Raw genomic sequence first — 9,159 nt, 5'->3', positions numbered from 1 at the left:
CCAGGCAATAACCATCTCCAACAAGAGATAGTCTAACCATCGTCCCTTGATATTCAATGGCATTACCATCACTGAATCCCCCATTATCAACATTCTGGGGGTTACCATTGACCAGAAGCTGAACTGGACTAGCCATATAAATACTGTGGCTACAAGAACAGGTCAGAGGTTAGGAATTCTGTGGCAAGTAACTCACCTATTGACTCCCCAAAGCCTGTCCACCATTTTTCAAGACACAGGTCAGGAGTGCGATGGAATACTCTCCACTTGCCTGGATGACTGCAGCTCCCACAACACTCAAGAAGCTTGACACCATTCAGGACAAAGCAGCCCGCTTGATTGGCACCCCATCCATATATATTCACCCACTCCATCACCGACGCACAGTAACAGCAGTGTGTACCATCTACAAGATGCACTGCATGAACTCACCAAGCCTCCAAACCCGTCTAGAAGGAGAAGAGCAGCAGACACAGGGGAACACTACCACCTGGAAGTTCCCCTCCAAGCCACTCATCATCCTGACTTGGAAATATATCGCCGTTTCTTCACTATTGCTGGGTCAAAATCCTGAGACTCCCTCCCTAACAGCACTGTGGGTGCACCGATTCCACATGGACTGCAGCGGTTCAAGAAGGCAGCTCACCACCACCTTCTCAAGGGCATTCAGGGATGCACAATAAATACTGACCTAGCCAGCGACGCCCACGTTCCATGAATGAATAAGAAAAGGCATCACTCTGTTTATATTGCTTTTCACAATGATGAGCTTTGTTAGCAATCAGCCTCCTGTGCTGCTCAATGTTTACGCTATCTCCCTCCCTTGTCTCCAGAGATCAAAATGTTGATGGAAAAGGAGTTCCTCCCATTTAACAGAAGATATTTACGCAAATTGCAAAGGTGCTTTGTTAGGTTTTATTCTACCTGCAATTACTCTCCCTGTCCAGTCTTGTCAGTCCCCATGTTTTTATTGAGCTTGGTGTGAAATGCCTGCTTGTCTCACCAGTCATTAGAGTCTTACCACTTTATCCAGTGATGTGCAGTTGTCATCTATTTTACTTCAAATAATGTAGTTGTAGGCCAACAAGTGTGCACCTCATATTTATATAAAGATGCACTGAATGCAGGCATTTCATTGAGAATAACCAGTGTTTGATTTTTTAGAATTAACACTAGAGGTCACTCTTGTAACCTGAGAGGCAAATCTTTTCTCTCAAACGTGCTCAGATGCACATTTGAAACAGTGCTGACTTCAGAGGGACCCTCTGGTATCCAAAAACACAGGGACAAATATGGGCAGAAATCAAAGGTGGCATCAGCTGTAGCACTAGGCTCAAATATTGTTACTCTCAACCCAAAGCTTAGGCGTTCCAGATGGGACTGTATAATTAATTGCTAGTCAGTCATCACAGCCAAAAAAGACCTTCAAATGAGTCATCATGTGTAGCTTCTGTTGTTAATTTTGCTGATAATTTCAGGAGGATTCCTGAAGGAATTGTTTGAAAACATTGCAACAGCATGACTTACAGTTTGCCTTTCCACCAAATTCAGAACACAACTGAGGTGGTGCAAATCAACATTTCACTTTTTTTTGTCTGGGTATTGTTTAATGTGGCTTACTTTCTAAACATTGACATATGGCAATGCAATCTTATTCCCACAGTCTGTGGAATGAAATGTAAGGTTTTACACAGCACAGAATATTAATCATCTGAGTTAAAGAAGTGGACGTACAAGATAAAAATAATTTAATGACAGCTCTATTATAGCTGCATTACAAGTATCTCTGTGGAACTCATTAGTTTTTACAAAAATCATGACTTAAATCCATAGTGGAAAGTTTAATGAATTCAGTGCTGTGACTTTTTATTTTTGCATTGCTTAAAGATCAAGCTATCAATCATTATGTCCTTGTACTGCATGTCAAAGACCAAAACTGAGATCATGTTTATAAAAAATAAGGTACAAAACCATCCATGAACAGGACCCGTTTTCAACTCTTTTAACAGGAATCCGTGACAACTGTGGAATTAAGGTTTTGGCAAATATATTACAGATAACCTTTTATTCAAATTTTCGAGTACTTTGTTTTGAAGCTTAACATGATGAATTTTTTTAAAGCACAGGCATATTTACACTGGATAGTTCTAACGAAAGTGTTTCAGGTAAAAACCTTCATAACTTTGAAGATAGGGAATATGATCAGAGCCCCTTGATTTACAATTTAAGGGCCCTCCCTGATCCCTGGCTCTATGCTTAGCTCATTCAATTATTTTGCGGTTATGCTACTGCCTGTAACTAATAACTATGTGATTTTAGTTCAAAACACACCTTCAGAGGTCTAGAGCCCACTTAATAAATTTTTGAGGAAAAAAATTCCTGGTAATATTTGAAAGAAAAACTCTGAAAATAGGAGCAATTCATCTGATAAGTTTCTTTTATATATAAAGGGAAAAGTGTTATAAATCATGAACTGCACCAAAAACGTTCTCTAAAACAGCAATCCATTTTCAATTAATCTAAACAAGCAACATCACTTATTAAAGGTCTACAAAAAACATAAAGGATATTTATTCCTTACTATTTGCCAGCTTTTGAAGAATTTCAAAATACATAAATGCTTGTGATACTTTCTTTGGCACCTGTAGTTGTTCACAGTGCTAGCCTTACAGGCTGGTTATGCTGGGTCAGCAGGCTTTAGCTGCAAGTAGATGGATTAATTTTCTGTTAACAAAATTCCATTCAGACATATTAAGTACACAAAGGAGGTTTTTATAATGACAAGAGAAATTGCAAAACATACTCGTACTGTAGCATCAGTGCCAAGAAATAAAGTAGTTTTTAAAAAATACTGAAAAATGAACAAGATTGCAATGAATGTTCTTGCTGTTGGCCAGTAAGGAGCAGGGTTACAATGACCTGACAGATTGAAGAGGAAATACCCTCTTGATGATCATTTAGAGATTTTCAAATCTGTCAAACTGAAACTTTTCTTTTCTATGTAATAAAATACTTGACATGTTTCCAGCAAAGTTCTTCCTTGTATTTTCATTTATTTAGTCAATGCAGGTGCCTGAAATTACTGTTGGCCAGTACTCTTGACCAAGAGGAAGCCCAGCTATTTCCTCTTGAACGTCAACTGCACCATATAAGAAGATAGGCTAATCTGTATCTCAGCTCTATTTACCCACCTTTGTTCCATTTCCTTCAATACCCTTACTCAACAACATCTATTGATCTCACTCTTGAACATTTCATTTGATGCAGCACCACAGTCTTTCTGAGGGAGATTGATCCAGATTTCTCATCCTTTCTTTGAAAATCTGCTTCTGCTTTTGCTTCTGAACGGCTTAGCTATAATTTTACAATAATGCCTCCTTGGTCTGGATTTCCCTACCTGTCAAATTCTATTATCATTTTAAACACCTTGATTAATTTAGCTGTCAATAATGTGAGGGACTAAGACCTCACACTGTATATTTTTTATAAAATATATAGATATGCTCATCGCTATTTCTAAATTTTTTAGAAACTGAACAAAGACCTTTAAAATGGCTGAAACGGTGTCTGACTGTGACCCCAGAACAAAAGATGCCACTTGGCAGTTTTAGGAAAGCCCACACCTCATTATCTCTGAAGAGCCACTAATGGCCCCATGTGGAATGTACATCCCATCTTCAAAAAGAGCTATACAAAGGCCATCTGCATTTAATATCCCAGGCTGACCAAAGGGGCTTGGATCATCTGCTAAGACAAAGATACCGCAACCTTCCTTTCAATTTCTAATGGCGGAGACATTTAACAGTCCTTGGATTCCAAAAGGTGGATGCGCAGCCTTTGTCAAAGATGGTGGAGAGGATTGATTCATGTGACATAGGCCTCTGGCTTGTGGAGTAAGTAATATTGTCCTGATGAGCTGAAAAGCTCAGTCTGCTGTTTAACATCTGACTAGCAGGCCACTGTGGAGCTGTGGTCCAAGTTGCACACCTGGCCCCATCTACCCTGCTTCTGTTGGGAGCTCTATGCCATTGCCTGCAAGACTGATTCATCTCTGCATACCTATCTCATCGTGTGAAATCCACCAGAAAAGTCAATTTTTACAACATCAATTTTCGGCCTGCTGACCTCCGTGAAGGAACACCTCACGGGACTTTGATTCTGGACTCCAGAACCCACATGAGCCACTATTTATTTTCTCTGTGGTCTCTGCACTGTAAAACTTTCTTTTTTCTATCCCTCTCTTTACTATCTGAATGTGAGGGGGATGTTGTGAATCCTCTTCGCGTTTTGAGTGTGTGCACATAAACTAACCTTTTGAGTTCCTTGAGTTCCTACCTTGAGTTTGCTGTAGAGTTATTACTAGAAATTAGATCACACAAAAATCGATGGGTTGGGGAAATACGCCGATGCTTATAAAAAGGGAAACAAATCAAAAAACCTTTCTGTTTACAGGCTAATGGTGAGAGGAGAAATGAGTGCTTTTTAAATTAACCACCGTCCTGTCCTTAACAGTAGTCTAACTTTAAGGGCATGCAAACACTGGGCTGAATCTTCCATGGAGTGGCAATCACTGTCGGATCACCTGGACTTCCGACCCGGATTTGATGAGAAATGTGGAGAGTGCCTGCTCCTGGAGTCCTTCCCTCATAGTGGAAGAGTGTTGGCGGAAGACAAGCCATGCCGCTTTTTTACGGCACGAGCTGCTGTAAACTGGTAAGTTTAAACGTTCCAAGTCAACTTTGACAAGCTAGCGACAGTGTGTAAGGTAAATGGGTGAGTGGGTAGGGTGGTCTGGAGGGGGCAAGGGGGTCGGGTGGTTGGTGGGGGTGCTCGAGGTGGTAGGGGGAGTAGTCAGGTGGTTGGGGGGGTGGTATTCGGGAGGGTGGGGAAATGGGGGTAGTCAGGGGGTTATGAGGAGTCAGGGTGGGTGGGCGGTCGCCGGGGGCTGGGGGAGGTAGTCAGGGGTTGGGTGGGGTAGTCGATGATTGGAGATGGGTAGTCAGGGGGCGGGGGTAGTCGGTGGGTGGTGGGGCGCAGTCAGGGAGGTGGGGGTTAGCCAGGAGGTGAGGGGGTAATCAGGTGGCGGGGGCATTTGAAGATTGGGGGTATAGCCAGGAAGATCGGGAGGATAGTCGGGGGTTTGGGATGTAGTCAGGGGGTGGGGGCTAGTCAGGTGTTCAGTGTGGTGTTGGGGGTAGTTGGAGGGGTCCACCTGGGTAATCAGGGACTAGGCAGGGGGTGAGGGGAGTAGTCATGGGGGTCAGGAGTGTATTCAAGGGGTGGGGGAGTAGTCAGAGGGCGTGGCAGTTAGTGGGGGTTTGGGAGGGTAGTTTCAGGGATAGGGGGTTAGTCTGGGATATGGGGCGGCAGTCAGGAGTCCAGTGTGGTGGTAGGGGGGGTGGGGGGGGGGTAACGGGGCGGTACCCGAGGATGTGGGGGCTTAGTCAGGAGGTTGGGAGGGTAGTCAGGAGGGTCGGACTACCTGACCCAGGAGTTAGAACAGAATTGTTGCCGTGTTTGCCTATGTGACAATCACTGCACTACACCATGTAATCATTTAAGGTACTTTGTGGGATTTTGATGTGCAAGCCAGTAAATAAATGCAAGTAAAGTTACTGTTATAAACAAGTAAATACCCCATAGCATTGTACCTTGGGAACCAAAGCGAATATAGCCCTCGGGTGAAGGAACGTTTGAGAGACAGGGCATGCAAATATAATTCTGTCCCCATTCGAAAGCCTTACAGTGTTGTTATTTTTACATAGTACTTTAATTCTTGTTGTTAGACTTCTGGTTAAACCAGTCTTTAATGTTGCCTAATCGTTTCCTTCACTGTCGGCCGCTTGCTCTTCTTCCATTAATCATTACGGTGGAATTAGACTCCAACCCTTCTGCACATATAATGTGTCCAAACAACTCCCTTGTCTTCTGATCTAAACAGAGCTCCCAACAACGAGGTCATCCACAGTTGCTATGATTGGAAAATTTGGAAGGCCATGGTCGCCTATGCCACTTGGCATGACGCTTAGACAATTACTTTAATTCTATATTATGATTCAAAGTTAAATACCAATTTGGGAAGCAGTGAAGTTGCGTTGGTTGGAGCAAGGAGATTTCTCGACAGCACAGGCTGAAGGTTGGCCTTCCTGTCCCTGGGCCAATTGAGGCCTTTAAGTGGCCAATTAAGAGGCACTTGAGGGCCTCATCCTGCCACTGCTGATGGTGGGAAGATGGCGATGTTGAGGCAGGTTTACAACCTGATGTTCAAGAGAACTTCCACCTTCGCGCTGAGCATTGTGCTGGGCGCCATCTTCTTCGAGAGGGTGTTCGACCAAGCCGGAAATGCTGTGTTTGAGCACATTAATGAGGGGAAACTCTGGAAACACATCAAACACAATTATGAGAAAAATGAGGAAGAATAAATAAAATTCCATACTGCATGATGCTTTCCATCTCCTGGGGTGTTGCTCCTGTTGAACAGCCCAGCATTACAATGCCATCCACCAGAACTATTAACTTTATCAGACTGTTGACAGATTATTTCATCAATCCCTGAAAAATGGATTGTTACGGTAATTGAATTAATGTTGGGTCCATTTGTTGAAAATGATTACTGAAAGATATAAATGTTCTACAAACCTGCAGGCTCAGGTCCCCCTCCTGATTAGGCACTCTGTGCCATAAGAAGGGCAATGCCAGTGAAAAGGGCCATCCCCACTGAAAGCCGCCTCCCCACTCCTGCCTTAATATCGACCACCTCCTCCACACACCTCAAAAGGGCCTCACTGGCCCCATTCAGCCTGCTTCACTTACCTTTACTCCGGGCCTCCAGCATTGTCCCTGGTCCAGGCTTTTGCAGTGCCAGCAGCAGCCACCACCCCCAGTGGCAATGTTAGCACTGAAGAGCTGCCGGCCTTGGAGGCAGGATCCTCTCTGCAAAGTTCCATGAACCCTGATAGCAAGTAGCAGATAAGCTGATTGCCACTTAATCCAGTCAGGACTCTTGGAAATGGCCTAAGCAGGGTTGGTACTGACTTTCTGACCAATGGATGGGGCCACCGCATTGGCCACTAAATTCAGCCCAGTAAAGGCAAAACCGATGTGCTACAGTGCCACCACTGGTGGGGTAGTATAATTTCAGCATGACAAGTTTACACAGGACATTTCTTCTGTTAATGTGGCCAATCAAAAAAGCTGGCGAACATGTAACAATGGGTAGTGAGATTTGGCAGACAGGAAATGCATACAGATGTATACTTTTAGTGTTGTACAGAGAAATGTACATAACAGCTGCCTTGGGTGCTTTAGTTAGGTGCTAACTTCACAAAAGCAAAACTGTAAATGCTGGAATAACAAAAGAGGCAAGATAAGAGAGTTGTTTAAAAGAATAAAGAAGAGCTGATAAGGTACAGAAAGCTTTTAACCTGAACATTCATTGCAAAATATCTTGCTTAAAATGCTAAATATTTGAACATCAAACATTCTGCATGAAATTTACCCCCAGAACAGCAGGGTTTGGATTGAGAGGGATGGAAAAATGTTGAGAATCTGAAACTTGACTCCAAACCACTCACTTCTAGTTTGAATGGAGGTGAAGCCAATCTGCTGCAGGAGATGGGTTGGTCATTTAAATAATCTACTAAATTTGCATGCCTGAAATTTAACCACCATCTTAATTATAACACTGGCCGGCCAGGTTTCTCGTGGCCTGGGAAACCCAGCAGCTAAAGGGAGGTGAGGACTGCTGGATCCAACATCTAGGTGCCTTTACTCTTAGGTGTTTACTTGCTTCACTGGACCATTCTGAGCCTTCTATAGATCCTGACCCCTGATCTTCCCCCTGATTTCCCCCTTGCCCCCAAGCTTTTTTGATTGCTCCCCGCTTCCAGCTGGATTTACATGTCACCATCCATGTCTGAATGGGGCTGGAGGGGTTTAAAAATGCCAGGCAGAACCCGATTCTGGGGTTCCTGCCCCCATTCCCATTCCCAGCAACTTTTGCCAGCATGATATAAGGCTTGCATGCAGCACTCCCATCCTTGCCATCTCAGGGGAGAACATTTCAGGACCCAGCAATTTTGATAGGGTTGGGCCAGCTTATGCAGGAGACACAACTCATGGCTCAACAGAGACCTCATGAACCATAGTAGAACCCCTAGTTTGGAGTGGGGAACCAAAAAAAAAACCAATCAGGCATTCAAATTGCACTTGGAAAAAATCATGCCCTTACCTTTTAATAAAACTGCAAATCAAACACAGGCAGTGGAAGTCCCATTGAAGAGACATTTAATCCTGTCCAAGTACACACACAGGCATTGAAAAACACTTCACTGAAAGACCAAGTTATTACAATGTAATAAAACTGTCAATCAAACAAAGCTAAAAGTGTTCTTTGCAGCTGTGTCAACATTCTTCCCACAGGGCTGAATACATTAATCATTCTTGGAGCTCAGCCAAGCATTATAATGAGGTCATCTTGCAAAACAAAATGACTGGTCAGTCTGTTTCTGTTGATACTGCATAGGAGACATGAGGGGCCATGGAGGGGGCATGGGTTTGGGTGAAGAGTGAGGGCCAGAGGGTCTAACAGTCATGTATTGAACTGCGCTGATATCCTAGTAAGCTGAGGTGGGCCTTCTAACCTGCCAGCCTCACCATTCACCCACATCCTTCACCACCTCAGGCCTGCATCATCTCCAGCCCATGCCTGCTTCCCCAACACAAAAATTGGGTGGGCTGTCAGGCTCCCCCAGGATGGAGACAGGTTTGCAGAGTTGGGAAAGACTCCTGCTTCCTGTCACCTTGACAAAAATCCAGGCCTCTGCCTCCGCGCCATGGCTACAGCTTGCTGTGAAGACCTGCTCAGCCCACAGCCAGCCAACCTCTCATTCTAGATGGCTGCAGTTGGGAAATGGAGCCCAAAAAAAGCAATCATGTCCTGCTGGTAAATTTAGCAGAAACTGAGAGAAACCCATTCTTCTGAGTATCCTGACTGCGAATCCCCTTCCCTCTCTGCAGCTCCCACAACAACTCAAGAAGCTTGACACCATCCAGGATAAAGCAGCCTGCTTAATTGGCACCACATCCACAAACATTCACTCCCTCCACCACTGACGCACTGTAGCAACAGTGTGTACCATCTACAAAATGCATTGCAGG

At 44.1% G+C, this 9,159-nt stretch overlaps 1 pseudogene; it reads left to right on the top strand.

Annotated features, from left to right (window-relative positions):
- The first annotated feature begins 6,228 nt into the window (after nt 1–6,228).
- Nucleotides 6,229–6,614, top strand: LOC144684666 (cytochrome b-c1 complex subunit 9 pseudogene; annotated as a pseudogene).
- The last annotated feature ends 2,545 nt before the right edge of the window (nt 6,615–9,159 follow it).

Source organism: Cetorhinus maximus, chromosome 1 (genome assembly GCF_964194155.1).
Source record: "Cetorhinus maximus chromosome 1, sCetMax3.hap1.1, whole genome shotgun sequence".
Taxonomy (NCBI): Eukaryota; Metazoa; Chordata; class Chondrichthyes; order Lamniformes; family Cetorhinidae; genus Cetorhinus; species Cetorhinus maximus.
The sequence above is the reverse complement of the archived record's forward strand: the minus strand, read 5'-3'. Positions and strand labels throughout refer to the sequence as shown.